The sequence below is a fragment of the Eleutherodactylus coqui genome, chromosome 13, assembly GCF_035609145.1.
Source record: "Eleutherodactylus coqui strain aEleCoq1 chromosome 13, aEleCoq1.hap1, whole genome shotgun sequence".
Classification (NCBI taxonomy): domain Eukaryota; kingdom Metazoa; phylum Chordata; class Amphibia; order Anura; family Eleutherodactylidae; genus Eleutherodactylus; species Eleutherodactylus coqui.
Window position 1 is genome coordinate 15579996 of NC_089849.1, and position 19120 is coordinate 15599115.

Sequence of the window (19120 nt, forward strand, 5' to 3'; positions counted from 1 at the left end):
CTGCGAGCCCGATTGCTGACAGCCATGTTGTATTTCATAAAGTGCATCTTAGTATTTTGCATCATACCTTGTTTCCCTGAAAAGAAGACATACCCTGAAAATAAGACATAGCACGATTTTCCAGAATTTTTGAGGTTGCAAAATTATTTTTCAGGCTTTTTAAGGATGCTTGAAATATAAGCCCTACTCCAAAATTAAGCCCTGCTAACAGTTAATTAAAAAAGTCAATTTAAATAGTGTCCAGGCAGCTATACATGTAAAAAAGTTAAACCTTTTTGAACAAAAATTAATATAAGACACTGTCTTATTTTTGGGGAAACACGGTATGTTATTAGAGGTCAGTTTTATCTCCCTCAACCTCCTGCAGGCTATACATCCTCTTTCCCGGCTTGGTTCATGAACTATACTGTTTCCGTTAATACATAAAATAGAAAACAGAGAGGAGGGATAGGAGGGGTATGTAGCTGCAGTCTCTCACATTCAGTGTGCTGTGAGAGGGGAAGAAGAGGAAGATATCACACCATATGCTGTGCTAAGGGAAGGGGAGGGAGATATTACAGCATATGCTGTGCTAAGGGAAGGGGAAGAAATATATCATACTATATCCTGAGACAGGGGAAGGGGAGGTGCAGCATGAGACAAATATTTCACTATATGTTGTGAGAGGGCAAAGGATGTAGCAAGAGGGCGATATCACACTGTATGCTGTGAGAGAAGAAGAGGAGGTGCAGCAAGAGGGAGCTATCACACTATATCCTTGGGGAGGGGAAGGGGAGGTACACTTGGAGGGTGACATCACATCATATGCAGCAAGAGGGGTAGTGAGGTGCAGCAGGAGGGAGTTATCACACTTTATGCTATGAGAGGGAAAGAAGAAGTGTAGCAGGAGGGAGATATTGCAGCATGTGCTATAAGAGGGGTAACAGAGGTGCAGTAGGAGGGAGATATCCCCCTATATGTTGTGAGAGAGGAATCAGATTTGCAGCAGGTGGGCAATATCACACCATATGCTGTGAGAGGGGAAGGGGAGGTGCAGCAGGAGGGAGATATCAAACTACATGCTGTGAGAGGGGAAAGGAAGGTTCAGCAAGAGGGCAATATCACACCATATGCTGTGAGAGGGGAAGAGGAGGTGCAGCAGAAGGGAGACATCAAACTACATACTGTGAGGGGAAGCAGAGGTACAGCTGGACAGATATATCACACTATATGCTATAAGAGGGGAAGAGGTTGTACAGCAGGAGGGAAATATAACATCATATGCTGACATCTCGCTGCATATGAATACATACAGCTCCCATTTAACTCACTTGTCTTCAGTTAACTTGTAAGCTCCCCCTAGTGGTGGCTGCAGTAGTCAGAATTGTATCATCTAACTCTTTAGTTATGTGATGAGACATTAGCCAGAACAGAATTTACAGCTGAAAAAAATAAAACTAATTTTTGGGCAGGGGTCAGATGACGCCGCTCACGTTTATTACCCTCCATCATTAGCATCTTGGTGGACCATTTGGTGAAAGATTGTATTTCACACCTTTGCCAACACCTTGTGAAATTCTTAGTCCTTCTCACACTTTGAGTCTGATACCTTGTGGTTTAGTGACTCAGCGATGGCTCCAGGGAATCCGGTTTCAGACATGAATGTGTTTGGTGGAAATCCTGTTATATTGCCAGGAACTTTGTGCCTGAACACGCTGCTGGATGCCAGCATATGGCAGTAACAGTAGACATTATTTTGGCAACAACAGGGATTGCAACCTGATGGTTGTATTCGCTCCAAGCATTGGCATACTTCGTACATGTACAACGCGTTTCACTCCCTCTTATTTTCCATGCTCCTTTTTTATTATTGCATTCATTGGTACCAAAAGCACCTGAATATCTGAATGTCTCAAGACATCTTCAAGACTCTTATTTCTTTATGCAAGGACTTACACTAAGTAGTAATACACATAGGACAAATTTAAACCAAACGCGTTTTACTCCGGCTCTTCTACTTTTTAGTTTCTTGGGCTAAGGATATCAGTAGGTGTCCTCTGCAGAAAACTTCAACCTTCCTATTTCTCAATGTAAAATGCAGCCTGGATTTACAACAATCATTAACAGATGACGAATTTGAATACAACGCGTTTCACTCCAGCTTTTCTTCAGTCTATTGTGATAAGGATACCATAAGGACTACCCTTGAGACATCTTCAACCTTCTTATATCTCTGTGTAAAATGCAGAGAGGATTCACACCACATAGTAACACACATGATAAATTTGAATACAACGCGTTTCACTTCAGCCTTTCTTCTCTTTAGTTTATTGTGATAAGGATATCATCCCGGAGATATCTTAAACCCTCTTATTCCTGTATGTAAAATGCAGACAAATTCCATGCCAAGTAGTAACGCATACGGAACACATTTAAACCTAATGCGTTTCACTCTGGAGACAGAAGGACTATCAGAAGGACTACCCTTAAGACATCTTCAACCATCTTCTTCTGTTATGTAAAAGACAGACAGCTTTCATAACAAGCAGTAACACACATGAAATATTAGAACACAACGCATTTCACTCCAGTTTTTCTTCTTTTAAGTCTATTGTGATAAAAATTTTAGAAGGACTACCCTTGAAACATCTTCAACCCTCTTATTCCCCTATGTAAATGAAGATAAATGCCAATTAGTATCAGATACAGGACACATTCAAACACGACGCATTTCACTAATCTTTTTCTTTAGGCTGAATGTACACAGCCAGGCTGGATTCCGACTGTGAAATCTCACAGCAAAATCAGACCCTGTGCCCCGGCATTGACTTCCACATACCGGTCTTCTTTCTGCTCTGCGGATGTGCCGGCTGGTGCGCTGCCGCACATGCGGAGTGCAGAGAGTCGCCCCAGCAATGATGCGGATCCGCTGCGACTCATCGCAGGACGGTCGGCTTCCATTGACTGGCTCGCACTAGAATAGGACATGCTGCGATTTTCCACCGCTAGCGCTGTTGATTTCCGCTTGTGGGCATGGGAAAGCGTTTTCCAAAGCATGTCCTATGGGGAGTATTTGCTTCGGGATCAAGAGGCGAACACTCGCTTCAGATTCCGCAGTCCAAATACGGCTGAGGGCATTAGTCTACTATACTGCAGACTATAAGCTGTACGGAGTACAGTTGTGGACAAAGTTTTGAGACCGAAACGAATTTTGGTTTTCACAAAGTTTGCTGCTTCAGTGTTTTTAGATCTTTTAGGGCTCGTTCACACAGCCGTGATTTCACCTCTTATACACGATGCTCGGCCACATAGCACACGGTGGATGAAGTTAATGGAAGTACATTGATTTTCATTGATCCCTTCACATTGTAAACATTGCGTGTAGATGCACACGTGAAAAAGATTACAGCATGCTCTATTTCACAGGAACAGCCCTATGCTTCTCAATGGGGAACATATGCAACGCTGTCCGTACGCAACGCACGGTGTATCGGCGATGTTGCATAAGCAATGCCGCTATGAGACAGAGCCGGGAATTGGAAAAAAAAAATCCCACTGTGCATGACCGCGTACTTGAGATACTCTGCCATGTGCAGTGCACTGTCACTACCAACTCATCGCCGGCTCCAGAAGCCAGTAGAACGTTGTGTTAACCACAAGGCGTTTTACGCATACAGCCTTAGGCCGTTTTCACAAGGCCGAGAAAATCGTGCGAGATTTGTGCGTTGCAAGACGCGCAAATCTCGCATGAATAGGAACCCCATTCTTTTGAATGGGGTCATACACAGAAGAGACGTGGGAAACAAATCGCGGCACGTCCCACCTTCGGGTGTGCTCTCACATCGCATCTCCTGTTGTTCTCAATGCGGCCGGCAGCGGCATCGCACCACAGGCCAAGTGCATGCGGAACAATGCGAGGACCTACTGCTGTGCACCTGCTTTCTGAGGATTGACCACAGCAACTTCTCCCAACCATCCGGGAGCCATGTGGTGATGAACAATGCCTTCTCCAGTATGATGGAGCACCATGTCACGAGGCAAAAGGGATGACTAAGTGGCTCGGTGAACAAAACATTGAAGTTTTGGGTTCATGGCCAAGAAACTCCCAAGATGGCCATCCCATTGAGAAGCTTTGGTCAATCCTCAAATCGTAGGAGGACAAACATAAAACACAGAAATTATGATAAAGGCCGCCTGCAGACGGGCGGAAATCCCGCGGCGGTATTTCCCGCGGGATTTCCGCCACTGAAAGCCTGCATAGGAGTGCATTACAATACGCACTCCTATGAAGACGACCGCGGTTTGGCCGCGCGAAATCTCGCACGGCAAACAAACCGCGGCATGTCCTATTTTTGTGCGGGGCACGCACTCACCCGGCCGCCGGCTCCGGTCTGCGCATGCGCCGGCTGCGCGGCAGCCGGCACATGAAAGAGCCGGGGCCGCCAGGCGCGGGTGAGTACGCGCTCGTCACTGCATGCTCTCGGGTTGGGTCCCGCGGCGAGAATTCTCGCCGCCGGATCCGACCCGCTCGTCTGCAGGCGGCCGAACTCTGAACACTAATTAGGAAAAATGGGTCATCAGTCAGGATTTGGCCCAGAAACAAATACCCAGCATGTCGGGGGGAATGGAAGAAGTCTTGGAAAATGAGAGTCATCACTTTAAGGCCAGTTTCACACAGTTTCTGAAAAATTTGCGTGAGATTTGTGTGTTGCGTGATGCACAAATCTCGTGCGAATATGAACCCTATTCTTTTGAATGTGGTCAGATACATGATGTAGGAAAAATGTAAAAACTTCTGAACGCTTATAATTGTACTTCAGTAACCATAGAAACATCTGACTAAGGTCGGATGCCCACAGACAGATCATCGCTGCGGAATTCGCGGTCCGCAGCAATGTCCGTTCATAGACATGCCATGTTAAACGATGCTCCCCTGCCTACGAGCGGAAAGCAACTGCTATTTTCCGCTCGCGGGGGAGAATCGCGGCACGTTCTATTTTGTGCGGAAAAATCGCACAGACGGCTTCTACTGCAGTCAATGGAAGCCGTCCATCCCGCGATACTTCCGCTGTGAGCACTACGGAAGTATCGCAAGAGTTAGCGTCATCCCCCAGCGCCGATGCGCCATGCGCTGCACTACCGAGACACTTGCCTTGGATCCGGGCAGGTATGTGTCTCTGGGGGGCGACGGGTCTGATTCCGCTGCGAGATTTCGCAGTCGGGATCTGACCCGGCCGTGGGCATGAGTCCTTAAGGAGTCTTAAATCTTTTGGCCGTGACTGTAGGTGAGCTCGTCCTGCGCACCTTGTGTGTCATTCGCCTCATTGTGAGGAGAACTTGTTATTTCACTTTATGTTGACTGTCTGGTTGAACTTGTGGGTATTAAAGGCCAACCGCACCCTATATATAAAGTAATGGCACACGGAAAACTGTACCGTAACTCACGGAGATACCCTCAGAATCTCCCTTTACTCCAACATCCTCTTCTCCGCATACATCTGCCATTATTCCAATTAACCCCGTGATATAAAACAATTATCCCAAAGTCGTTGTGAATGTTTTGATTACTTATGACATTTTACAATGATTACACTGATAAGCAGCAGAACATCTCCGACGGCAGCTAAGGTCACGGAGGCGTCATCATCAGCCGGCAGCTAAGGTCACGGAGGCGTCATCATCAGCCGTGACCGAGAGACTCGAGAACATCTGTGAGAAATGGGAATAACAGTAATAGTGCCATATGGGGCCCAATAATACCATCTCGCACCTGCACAATGATGCTGGATGCTCTAGAGTACTGCTGGTTCCTCTCATTCGGGAGGCTTATAGGTAATGGAAGCCCCAGGGTAATCGCGTCATTTGCTCTTCCTATAGTACAGCTGCCAATATTACAATATAGACTGTATGGCCCCTTTATTAGACCCCCCTCTAGTAGCGCGTTGGACCTCTTTCCTTTGGCCTTCAGATCCGCAGCAATTCGTTGTGACATAGATCCCACTCGCTGGGGAAATCATTCTGCGGGAATATCGGCCCCTGCGGACAGGAAGCTTCTTGTAGTTTCTGCGGATTAGATGGCGGTGCTGATATGTTCTGACCAGCTGACAGGAAGGGGTCATCGATTCATGCTGCTTGTGCCAAATTATAACCCCCAACAGCAACAGAAATCTGTATCCATCTGACCGGGAGATGTTTTCTGCTGCTCAGTGATACAATTCTTGCCATCTTTGGTCATTGTAGTCTCTGTTTTGACTCATTCACACGGGCATATTTAGTTTCGGTCCGTGTATTCAGCTGCTTTTGACTCAATGCTTGCCTGTTAGTTGGAAAAATTCTTGACATCCTCCTCTGACCCCTTTCGATCCTGAGTTGTTTCCATCCACAGGATCCCCTTTCGGTGGATGTCTTTCCTCCATTACGCCATTCCTGGTATACTCTCCACACCGTTAAATGAGAAACCACCACATGATTGGAAGTGAAATCCTGGCCCGCCTAGTCTAGCACTGATGGGCAATTGCTGGATTTTCCCATCTAAGGTGGATTCACACTGAAACTGATCACTGAACCGTGGAGAACTCCTGCAGCATCGGATTCATGTGTTGACCTAATAGTGGTGGCACAGCTGCCATTGTTTAAAGTGCTCCTCAAGTCCCTGGGCAAAATTTGGCCAAAGACCGGTGGGGGGAGTTATATTGCTTGAAGCCACCCTCCTTTTTTCCAGTCCGCCCACTGATCTGTCTCTTCCTGAGACCCCTCTTCATTCTTCCAACATGGCTACGGCACATTGATCACTGGTGATGCATGGGTAGTCTAAGACACTACAACATGCTCTGATTGGCCAACTCTGCTTCCTGCAGAAATCAGCTCAATGCTCTAGCACTCTGACTCAGTAAACGGCTGATCAGCGGGGGGTCTTAAGTAGCAGACCCCTGCCGTTTTACTATTGATGATCTATCCTGATAGGCCATCAACAGTTTCCAACTGGACAACCCTGTTCGAATGATTCAATTCGGATTACTTGTAGCCACCACTAGAGGGAGCTTAGCGTATACTGGGTTATTATTGAGTTCAATGTATAAGCAGTATACAGTGAGCTCCCCCTAGTGGTGGTTGCAGATAGGAAAAATGTAATCATTAACTTTATGACTATGCAGGAGATTTGAAGCTCTGCATCAGCAAAACAGAGCCCTAAGCTATAGAAAGAACTATAAAGCACTTAACAGCACAGAATTTAGGACCGATTCACGTGAAATTATTAAAGATGTGTAGAAAAGGCGGCCGTTTATGTGTCATAGTATTGATAACCTATTAACACTGTATTGTCAGCAGCTACCACTCACCTGTAAACCATACCTCTATACCTTGTATACTATGTCCCGCAGTGAGGTATTACTGTAATCGCTGCCAATAATACCGCCCGGAAAATAAACAGATTGTCTGGTGTACAAAACAGCGCTGATTAAATGTTGAATAAATGTTGTATATACAAGCTGTTCCCGTCCGAGGAGAGGAATTCCGCTCCACCAGTATGAGGCTGTGACCTGAGCGCCACCACCGCAGCTCATTACTAGCTGCCGGACCGCGGATGCTGGTTATAATACCTATGGGTAGTGGATGGCTGGATGATCGGTAGAAGACTGACCGCTGGGACCACCACTGATCCCAACAAGGGGAGTCCTGAAGGTCCCTGAATCAGTGGAGTGATGGTGACACATAGGTGCTGCCACCCCATTCATTTTAGTGGGACTGCGGGAGATAAGCCAAGTTCAAGTGCTCGGATGTTGCATCTCCGGCGGTCCCATTGAAATGAACAGAGCATTGGTGCGCAGTCATGACTATTACTCCATTGATTCGGGGACCTTTGAAACCCCATTCTCAGGATCAGTGAGGGTCCAAGTGGTCGGGTGCCCACCAATCACATGATTATCCTCTATCCTTTGGATATATGGCTTTTATTCTGTACATGACCCCTGTGACGTGGGTCTACGGCGGGCTCAGCGGTCACACATGACGTGTTGCTGGTTCATTAGCTCTCCTGAGTGTTTCATCAGGTTTCATTGATTACGTTTAAGGCCCTGCAGACAAAGACTGTTTATTCTTTCCCCGTTTGGGTGGCAGGGCAATGCCATTCCTTCTGAGAAATTCCACCTGCTCGGAGTGCGAGAGGACAAAGCAAGTCTTATGTGGCAGCCTATACTCCTGCATTCCTGTGGGGTAACACGGGAGAAGTCACTGCCAACCTCTTTCTGTACAGTCACATGCCTCCTGCAGCCATTAACATAGACAATAGTTAACCCTTCGTCACTGCCCTTAAGGGGTTCTCCAGGGTTAGAAACAAATGGCTGTTTTCTTCCAGGAACAGCGCCACAGATGTCCATGGGTTGTGTCTGGTACTGCAGCTCAGCTCCATTTAAAGTGAATGGATTATGTTCCCAAACCAGTTACAACCTGTGGATGCAGATCTATCTATCTATTGCATCTTTCTACACTATCTATTTATCTCATATCTATCTATCTTCTATCTATCATATATCTATCCATTTCATATCTCTCTCTCTCTCTCATATCTGTCTATCCATCTAATATCTTTATTAGAGATGAGTGAGCCTACTCGGCCACTCCCCTTTTTCGCCCGAGCACCGCGATTTTCGAGTACTTCCGTACTCGGGCGAAAAGATTCGGGGGGCGCCGTGGGTGAGTGGGGGATTGCCGCGAGGAGTGGGGGGGGGGGAGAGGGAGAGAGAGAGAGCTCCCCCCTGTTCCCAGCTGCTACCCCCCGCGCCGCCACGCCATCCCCCGGCGCCCCCTGAATCTTTTCACCCGAGTACTGAAGTACTCGAAAATCGCGGTGCTCGATCGAGTAAATACTCGAAACGAGTACGTTCGCTCATCTCTAATCTTTATCTATCTACTTCATATCTATCTATCTATATCTATCTATCTATCTCATATCTATCTATATCTCATATCTATCTATATCTCATATCTATCTATTATCTATCTCATATCTATCTATTATCTATCTCATATCTATCTCTCATATCTATCTATCTAATATCTATCTCATATCTATCTATCCATCCATCCATCTATCTCCTATCTATAATCTATCTATATATCATCTATCTATCGCATATCTATCTATCAATCATCTATCTCATATCTAATATCTATATCATATCTACATCTCATATCTATCTATCTATCATCTATCTATCTCATATCTAATATCTATATCATATCTATATCTCATATCTATCTATCATCTATCTAATATCTATATCATATCTATATCTCATATCTATCTATCATCTATCTAATATCTATATCATATCTATATCTCATATCTATCTATCTCTCTTATCTATCTCATATCCATCTATCTATCTATCTATCATCTATCTCCTATCTATCTATATATCATCTATCTATCTCATATCTATCATCTATCTATCATCTATCTAATAACTATCTCATATCTATCTATCTCATATCTATCTATCTATCTATCTATCTATCTCATATCTATCTATCTATCTCATATCTATCTCCTATCTATCCATCCATCTATCTCCTATCTATCTATAATTTATCTATCATCTATCTATCCCATATCTATCATCTATCTATCTAATATCTATCTATCTTTATTTATGCATCCATCTATCTATCTCTCCATCTATCTATCGCATATCTATCCATCTATCTAATATCTATCTATCTCTCATATCTATCTATCTATCTATCTATCGCTCATATCTATCTATTATCTATCTATTTAATATCTATCTCCTATCTATATATCATCTATCTCATATCTATAATCTATCTATCTATCTATCCCATATCTATCATCTATCTATCTATCCCATATCTATCATCTATCTAATATCTATCTCCTATCTATTTATCCATCCATCCATCTATCTCCTATCTATCGATCTATCTAACTATCTAATATCTATCTCATATCTTACTCTCTCATATCTATCTATCTCATATCTATCTATCTATCTATCTATCTATCTATCTATCTATCTATCTATCTATCTATCTATCTCATATCTATCTATCTCATATCTATCTATCTCATATCTATCTATCTATCTATCATTTATTTATTGTTCATTTTTCCACCCAATTTCATGCCAGTCATTGCGGATTTCCACAGCTGTGGATATTTGTGCAGATTCGATGTAAATTTCACTCCCGCATTCGAAGAGGTGACATCCACAGGTACAATCTGCAGTACAACTGGGTGAGCTGTAGATTTAATATCCACACTGCAGGTTAATTTACATTCTGGATTTTTTCTGCAGGGAGTGGATGAGATTTCTTGAAATCCGCAGTGTTTATGTAACATGTGGACGCACCCTTACAGTATTTTGCTTTTTTATTCCTGGGACACGAAACCCAGCATATCTGTGACAATACATATAGCATAGGGGCACCCGCAGTCACCGGCGGCATATATTGGGCACCATTTCACGCATTCTTCGACGCTCGCCCCACCTACCCCAGTCCTCAGGTTCTCCATCCATGACCATTACATCCTGCTCTGTGACCTGACCAGGTGTGCTACTCTCCAGCCCACACCTTGCAGTCCTGCCATCCCTGCCTCTTGCATTCTATTCACCTTCAGTGTCACAATGTAGCTGCAGACTCTAACTGTACATGCACAGCACACGTCACTTACATATCTCTCCTCCGGCACCGCTCCAGTCCTCCAGGCCTTGGCGTCTACCTTCAAATTTAGGAAATTGGAGTAGCCTCCACAGGCTGATATGAGCCGTCGGTCCGACCGCACAGACACCAAACACGCAAATAAAATAAATTTGTCTTTTTCCTTTTTTTTTCTTTCTTTTTGACAAACCTGTTGAACAGGTTTCAGTTCCTTCATCCCTGCAGCAGGAACGAGGCAAACCATAGTCAGAGTGGTCAGACCGGTCCTGCTGTTTCCCAACAAAGCTGCAGAACTCGTATGGTGCCGGATGAAATAGAGATACGATTGTAGTGCGGAAATCCAGAGGAGGAGACTTCATGGAAGCGCGGCGACTGCGAGACGTAATGCAATCTGTGCGGCAGGCTGGAAGCGGACAGGCGGTTTTTAATGCAAATTTTTTGTGCCAAAGCTGGGAGCGGATCCGGCCGAAAGGATAAAAGGAAGCCGGATTCTTCTCTTTTCCACATCATTGCCTTTACTTGGCTTTAAAAACAGCATGCGTGATCCAGCCAGAATTAAAGTGGCTTTCCAGTTGTAAATTATTCATGGCCTATCCTCCGGATAATTCATCAGTAGTTGATTGGTTGGGGTCGGTTGCCCGTGCTCCTTGCTCAGTTGTTTGCTGGGCCAGTGCACACGTATATTGAACTGTTTTCTACAGGAAGCAGACAGCTCTGTTCTTATTGCAGTGGCCAGGCTTGGTACTGCAGGCCAAGTTCCCATTGTAATAAATGGGAACTTTGCCTGCAATGCCCAGCCTGGTCACTACATTAAAAATGGAGCTGCCTATACAAGTGGATTTTGGGGTGGATATTTACAGACAGTGGGATATCTAGCAGCGTCTTGTGGAGTATTCTGGTAAGCACCCCTAAATAAGTGCTAATCATGAAGCTCAGTGCTCATGCTGGGTTTTACACATATGGGGGGCAAATAATTGTTCATCTCCCATTCAGAAGCGTATTACAGCTGCCTTTATGTGTCCATAACATAGATGAGTGTGTCAGGCTGACGGCGAGTATCTTGACTCGAACCGGGAAGACAATTCTGGCACTGTGTATTTTTTTCTGACAGCGTTCATCATGCAGGATAAAGAAGGCATTAATATGTCGGACGTTTACGGATGCGGCAATACTAATTAATTTTTGTATTTTTTTTTTAAAGTGGAGAAAAAGGTTTTGTTTTAATTTTAAATATTTTTCAATAATTAAAGCAAAATTACTTCACTTATTTTTTAGTCCCCATGGGGGATTTGAACTTGCGATTGTTTATTCACTTATACAGGGTGGGCCATGGAAAAGTAACTCAGCAGCACACTGTTATGAAAGCTGTCTAAAAGAAACTCTGTCTTTGCTGCCCATAGTAACCAATCACAGCACAACTTTCATTTCCTATACTGCTAAGGTAAAATGAAAGCTGCGCTGTGATTGGTTGCTATTTGCAACAAGGACAGATTTTCTTTTAGACAGCTTTCATAAGAGTGTGGTGCCGGGTTACTTTTCTGCCGCCCACCCTGTATAATATATTGCAATACTTCCATATATTGTACCTTTGCAGGCATTCTATTAAGCCCTGCCAGGGGCACGGCTTAATAGGTGGAAATGCCTGACAGTCCTGGGGACCTTCACAAGGCTCCAGAGTGCCATGACATCCACGGCAGCCTGCGATCTCACTGTGGGAGGAAATGTTTGAGTGACAGGGGAAAAACGCCCCTTCTTTCAGGCCATTAAAATGCCGCAATCAGAATTGGCAGTGGCATGCAAATGGTTAATGCCTGAGATCAGAGTTATCTCTGATCGTGGCAATTGCGGCCGGGTGCTACCTGTTAAAGAAATCTGACGCTCGCCGTGTATGGATTGTGCTTGACCCCCAGGCCTGCTTCATACATCTCCATCAGTGGAGGGTATATATGTACGCCCTCTTATGTGAAGGGGTTTTCTGCCTTTTTTTCAACTGATGAACTATCTTCGGCATGGGTCATCATTAGTTGATGGATGGGGTCCGCCACTTGGGACCCCCGTAAATCAGCTGCATTGGACAGTGAGCTGGACACTTTCATCACAGGAAGTGAGATTGCTGGCCTCACTCCCATTAAAACCAATGGGAGCGCCGCGCTGCTACTCCACTTCCTGCTCCTCTCCTGGTCAGGACTGGATGTGACATCCTATGCAGACCGCTGATGACAATATCCAGCCCGCTGCACTGGCCAGTGGGCCTTACAGCTGATAGATGGACATCCCGAGCGGCGGACCCCCATCCATCAACTTCTGATAGAATAGTTCATGATTTGAACAAAAAGGCAGAAAGCCCCTTTACATAATAGTTCATTCTGCATTGACACATTGGCTGTAAGGAGGTGAGTCCCAGAGCTGAGTGAAGGCACGTCCTACCCCGAGCCGCTGCTTGTTCTGCACCCCCTGCACTGGTGCCTCTGATGCGTCTCAGATCCGCATCACGAATGTGTGCAATACCGCTGAGCATGTAGGGTGATGCGCAATTAAATATTCACACCCTGCTCACAAAAACCGGTCCGTCAGAACATAAGAGCTTATAAACTGCACCAACCGCATGCCGGGGCCGCAGGTGGAGCAGATCGACAGCACAAGACGGAATTATATAGGGGATGAACCCGAAAGGTGGTAGTACCAAAATCTATCGTTATCCCCCTATCCACAAGATTGGGCGGGACATTATGGTCGGTGGGGGTCCCTGTGATCCTAAGAACAGAGGTCTAGACAGTCCCAGCATTAGGGGATTGGAGGGGGATTCTGTGTGCCACCACTCCATTCCTTTCAATGAAAGCATTGGAAATTGCCAAGTACGAGCGCTCAGCAATCTCTGGAGCGGTTATTGTAGTGAATGGAGAGGTAGTGCGCATACTCCTCCTCCGCTGCTCCCTGCATGCAGGGACCCTTGAGACCCCTGTTCTCAGGATCATGGGGACGCTCATCTATATATATAAAGCTGAAAGCCCTCACTGACTGACTGACTGACTCACTGACTGACTCACTGACTGACTGACTGACTCGCCAAAAGTTCTCCAACTTCCCGATGTCGTAGAAACATGAATTTTGGCGCAAGCATAGATTATCTCCAAAATAGGAAAAGTAATTGGGTCCCAACTCGATTATTCAATTCTATGCGCAAAAGAATTGGCGTCGAAATTTTACGTGCGGAATGTAATTTTCTCACTTTCCGGTGTCATAGAAACGTGAAATTTGGCACGAGCATTGATTATGTCATAAATAGGAAAAGCTAATGGGTCCCAACTCCATTATTCAATTCTATGCGCAAAAGAATTAGCGTCCAAATTTTACGTACGGAATCTAATTTTCTCACTTTCCGGTGTCATAGAAACGTGAAATTTGGCACGAGCATTGATTATGTCAGAAATAGGAAAAGTTCATAGGTCCCAACTCCGTTATTTAATTCTAGGCACAAAAGAATTAGCGTCCAAATTTTACGTGCGGAATGTAATTTTCTCACTTTCCGGTGTCATAGAAACGTGAAATTTGGCACGAGCATTGATTATGTCATAAATAGGAAAAGTTTATAAGTCCCAACTCGATTATTCAATTCTATGCGCAAAAGAATTAGCGTCCAAATTTTACGTACATAATCTAAATCTCTCACTTCCCAATGTCATAGAAACATGAAATTTGGCACAAGCAATGATTGTGTCATAAATATGAAAAGTTAATGGGTCCTAACTCAATTATTCAATTCTAAGCGCAAAAGAATTAGTGTCCAAATTTTACGTATGTAATCTAATTCTCTCACTTCCTGATGTCATTTTATATAAAGGAAGCGTCGCATGGTTACCTCCACGTGGTGTTTTCTGGGTAACGCAGAGAACTATGCAAAATGGTGAACATATCTTTTTCCTCAGTATCTCTAAAGTAACCACGACTTCATAAGCTTTTCCGTGTGAACACCAGATAAACACCAGTACCAAATTAACTCGGGTGAAGCCGGGTATATCAGCTAGTCAATTATAAAAATATCCCCAATCATGTGGATAGGGGTTAAAGTTAGATTTTGGTAGAAGCCCTTTAAAAGTGACCCTCCAGTCCCAAAACAAAAATGCTTTTGGGAGGGGCTTATATTACCCAATGCCCTCCTTTATTGCCGTATAGCCACTAATCCGCCAACTTCTGGGGCCCCAAGATGTGTATCGGTAGTCTAAGATGTTACACGTTGATCTGATTGGCCAGTGCTACTCATGTAAGCCAATCAGCAAGCAGCATCTCATTACTGATGCACAGTGTACATGGGGGAGTATAAGAAGTGGTGCAGCTCTCTTGGATCACTAAAGTGAGACCCAAACAATAAGCCAATCCGCAGCTGTACAGAAATCAAGGAGGGCACCAGGTAATATAACCCCTCCCACTTGTCCTGGGGCCAGAAGGTTGCGTTAAAGCTCCTGGACCTCAATGTAACAGACACATTGTTCAAAAATGTATCCAAATCTGTTAATAAACGCAGCGGTATTTATCCGTTCCGTCCCCTGGTAATTCTGCGCTGCAGCACCGCGGTCCTCACGCTCATTGTTTTGGAACGGCTATCACTTGACTGCTGCAACCAATCAGAGGCCACAGCGGTCATGTGACATTCTCCTTGAATTATGGCTTCCAGCATCTGAGTGATGATGTTAGAAAAACGCCGCCTCACTGCTGGCAGCCAATCCAAAACAAAGAGCGGGGAACCGCTGGGCTGCAGCGCTGGATCGCCGGGGACAGAACATGTAAATACCGCTGCTTTTATCATCTTACCAGTTTTGGATACATTTTTTTAAAAATGCATCACGTCCCTTTAAAAGGGATTTCTTGACTTTATAGTTTACTTTGTATTGCCTCCTAGTGTTCATAACTGGTACTGACATTCCATTTCATTTATAACTCCATGTGTAAAGAGAGCGTAACTACAGTAATAGCCAATGTAAAACTGAGCAGAGACAGCAGAATTTGCACCTGATCTGACTAATGCCCCCTAGGGGTGTGCCTTTTAGCTGCTGGATCCCAATGCTAAATTTGTAACAGCACCCTCCAACTACAATGCTTCATTCATGGGGTAGTGAGACCTTATAGGCCATCGAAGGCTCCAGGGCCTGGGGGGCAAAGCGACATTTTACTTGAAAAAAAATTGCGAGTTTGCAAGTGCGATATTGGTCCAAGTTTGTGATAGACCGCTATTAAGTCTCCTCTCAGCTTTTTGCAAGCTAAACATTCCCAGATCCTTTAACCGTTCCTCGTAGGACATGATTTGCAGACCGCTCACCATCTTGGTAACTCTTCTCTGAACTTGCTCCAGTTTGTCTATGTCTGTTATATAGTGGGGTGCCCAGAACTGGACCCAGTATTCCAGATGAGGTCTGACTAAGGATGAGTAGAGGGGGATAATGACCTCACATGATCTAGACTCTATGCTTCTCTTAATACATCCCAGAATTGTGTTTGCCTTTTTTGTTGCTGCATCACACTATTGACTCGTGTTCAGTCTATGATCTATTAGTACACGCAAGTCTTTTTCACATGTGCCCAATTCCTCCCATTCTGTATGTGCTTTTTATGTGCTTACAGTTGAAGCCCTTCCCCGAAAATTAATATCAAAGTATATAAAAAAAAAAGGACCTGCGCTCCTTAAGGAAAGTAAATCCTCTGGTGCCAATAGTAGATACAACCTCCATTTATTTTGTACGACGCGTTTCGTCCTTAGGACTTTATCAAGTACATACACATTAAAATACAACACTTTATATAGGAAATGCATTTACCTCTCCTGATGGGGATCCATGGCTGCCTCCGTGTCTCCGGCGCCCACTGACGTCCGCTCTGCGTCCCGCGTCAGATGTTACGCTTAGGCACGCATGGATCCCCATCAGGAGAGGTAAATGCATTTACTATATAAAGTGTTGTTGTATTTTAATGTGTATGTACTTGATAAAGTCCTAAGGACGAAACGCGTCGTACGAAATAAACGGAGGTTGTATCTACTATTGGCACCAGAGGATTTACTTTCCTTAAGGAGCGCAGGTCCTTTTTTTCTTATATACTTTGACTGTTTGCACACGGATCCCCAGAAGGATACGGTGATAGAATCTTCTGGCTCTCCTTGTCTCTAGCCTGACAGGATAAAAAGGAACTCTGGAGGAGGATTAATTATTTATTCAAAGCTTACGTGGATATGGGGTGTTAGTGGGTCCCTATTCAGGGTCCTACTAAACACCGGGTAAGTCTACATCTTACTTATCTAGCCAAAGAGGCCACATTTACTGAATTCTCTCTGCGAGCGCTGTCCTTATACTTTTTTGTTATATCTTGCCGAAAATTAATATAGCGCTTGCCGGAAGCCCATTGCTTTCAATGGTGCCGGGTCCATTGAATTCAATGGGCGAACATCGTTCTCCTCTGCCACAGCTGTAGCACAGCTGTGGCAGAGGATAGCGGGCAGCGCCCCTGTGCTTGAGGCCTTTGGGCTTATAAATGCTGCTAGCAGCTTTTTTTCAGCCGTGACACTGGCTTCGGTCAAGTGATTTTTTGTGCGCATCAGTTTTGCGCACAAAAAAAAATAAAAAAATTGCACGCAAAAATGCCGTGTGACTAAGCCCTTAGATCGCTTATAAAAATGTGGAACAACACTGGGCCTAGGACAGAGCCTTGTGGTCCCCACTTGATACATTCTTCCACTTGGATGTGCAGCCATTTATGACCACTCTTTGAGTACGATCACTCAAGCAGTTGTGAAAAACTATATCCACCGCATTTCCTGATCAACCCAATCGGTGATTCTGTCATAGAAGGAAATTAGATTCGTCTGGCATGACTTGTTTGTTACAAACCCATGCTGGATCTGGTTAATTACTCCATTTTCATCCAAGTACTTGCATACATGCTGTTTAATAATTTGTTCAAAGATCTTTCCCGAAATAGAAGTCAGGCTCACAGGCCTGTAGTTTCCTGGATCCACTTTCTTCCCCTTTTTGAAGATAGGGACAACATTTGCCTTTTTCCAATCTCCTGGGACTTCTCCTGTTCTCCAGGAATTATTACAGATTATGGCGAGTGGTTCAGCAATTACCTCCACTGCTTCATTTAGTAGCCTAGGATGTCAATCATCTGCACCGTGAGACTTGAATTCATAGAAGTTGGCTATGCGTTCCCTCGTCATCTCTCTCTCTCTTTTAAAGGTTTGGCCTGATCAACATAATTTTTAACCAATTCTCCATTTTCATCTCATATCCAAACTAGAGGTGGTACAACAGGGTAATAAAGCCTCCAAGCCCACCTGTATCACATTTTGTATCCAAGCTAGAGGCGGTACAACAGGGTTCTAGAGCCTCCATGCCCGCTATATCACATCTTGTATCCAAGCTAGAGGCGGTACAACAGGGTTCTAGAGCCTCCATGCCCTCCGTATGATATCTTGTATCCAAGCCAGAGGAGGTACAACAGGGTTCTAGAGCCTCCATGCCCCCCGTATGACATCTTGTATCCAAGCCAGAGGCGGTACAACGGGATACTAGAGCCTCCATGCCCACCTGTATCACATTTTGTATCCAAGCTAGAGGCGGTACAACGGGATACTAGAGCCTCCATGCCTGCCCGTATGACATCTTGTATCCAAGATAGAGGCGGTAGCACAGGGTACTAGAGCCTCCATGCCCCCCGTATCACATTTTGTATCTAAGCTAGAGGCGGTACAACAGGGTACTAGAGCCTCCCTACAAGGGGTCGGTTCTCCATAATAAATTACTCTTTTGCTCTGATACTGTAATCACTGATAACAATGTTACAATCTCACAGAGGAGGTTTCATTCATCCGACAACTTCTAGGGGAGGGATTGGTTGTACAAAGAGTGCATTCGCAGCGCCAGTTCTATAAATGGTCTCAAATGGGAGAACCATGACAGTCTGGTACACCACCGCCCCCTAGTGGTAGTTATATGATATTACATTCTTATATAATGATTAATCTTTTTGTCCAGTCATATTTGTAGCTCAATAAAACTGTATACATTATATTGTATTACTTGCTGGAGATCGGCGTAGAATTTTTCAATATCCTCCTCCATTACATCGGTTGTGGGCGCATAAACTTACAGAATTGTGATCGAGCGAGGATTCCCATTGATGCGTATGGATATGATCCTATCCCTTATAGCACTGAAACAATGGACAACTTTCGCGACTGCCTTGTTTGCGATGAATGCCACTCCATTACGTCCGATGGCGTCGTAGGCGGTGTAATGGACCCAACCGGTCCATGCTGAGCCGTTGCATTTCATTTTCTATGATTTCTAATTTGCCCCTGTTCATGCCACGGACGTTCCACGTGCCGACGTTGTGAATCTTTGAGATCAGCAGACCGGTGTCCTGGTGGTTTTGTCCTGCCTGCGTCATTAATACCCAAGTTATTCGAGTT

The 19120-nt window shown here is 44.6% G+C and overlaps 1 protein-coding gene across 1 annotated transcript in view; it reads right to left on the reverse strand.

Moving 5' to 3' along the window:
* RBBP8NL (RBBP8 N-terminal like) overlaps nt 1-10803 on the reverse strand; it is a 48946-nt gene extending 38143 nt beyond the window's left edge. Inside the window, exon 1 of the mRNA XM_066586198.1 lies at nt 10676-10803. The gene's annotated coding sequence lies outside the window, so the exon portion shown is untranslated. The remainder of the gene's footprint in view (nt 1-10675) is intronic.
* Between the last annotated feature and the right edge of the window lie 8317 nt (nt 10804-19120).